The sequence below is a fragment of the Octopus bimaculoides genome, chromosome 14 (assembly GCF_001194135.2).
Source record: "Octopus bimaculoides isolate UCB-OBI-ISO-001 chromosome 14, ASM119413v2, whole genome shotgun sequence".
In the NCBI taxonomy this organism is placed as follows: Eukaryota; Metazoa; Mollusca; class Cephalopoda; order Octopoda; family Octopodidae; genus Octopus; species Octopus bimaculoides.
Genome location: NC_068994.1, coordinates 60,187,901 through 60,188,221, shown reverse-complemented (window position 1 = coordinate 60,188,221; position 321 = coordinate 60,187,901). Strand labels below are relative to the sequence as shown.

Sequence of the window (321 nt, the reverse complement as noted above, 5' to 3'; positions counted from 1 at the left end):
TGTGTGTGTGTGTGTGTGTGTGTGTGTGTGTGTGTGTGTGTGTGTGTTGTGATAATTGCATACTTGAGGAGATTTATGGGATAGGCTTTATTAAAGAACTGGTAATCCTGTTAGTATAATTGATGGATTAAATATCGAGTTCTACAGTTGTGGTCTTGGAGCTGTCTTTGTCGACAGAGCGCCAATGCTTTCATTACCCTTGTAAAAAAGTCAACTATGATATGAAAGGAATAATACAAACATTAAGGTATACACACACACACGCTCACTTTCTCTCCCTCTCTCTCTCTCTCTCTCTCTCTCTCTCTCTCTCTCTCTCTC

At 40.2% G+C, this 321-nt stretch overlaps 1 protein-coding gene across 1 annotated transcript in view; it reads left to right on the top strand.

The window, feature by feature from the left end:
• The window catches only part of LOC106880489 (synaptic vesicular amine transporter), a 204,301-nt gene that overhangs the window by 182,979 nt on the left and 21,001 nt on the right, over nt 1-321 (top strand). The gene's annotated exons all lie outside the window — the stretch shown is intronic.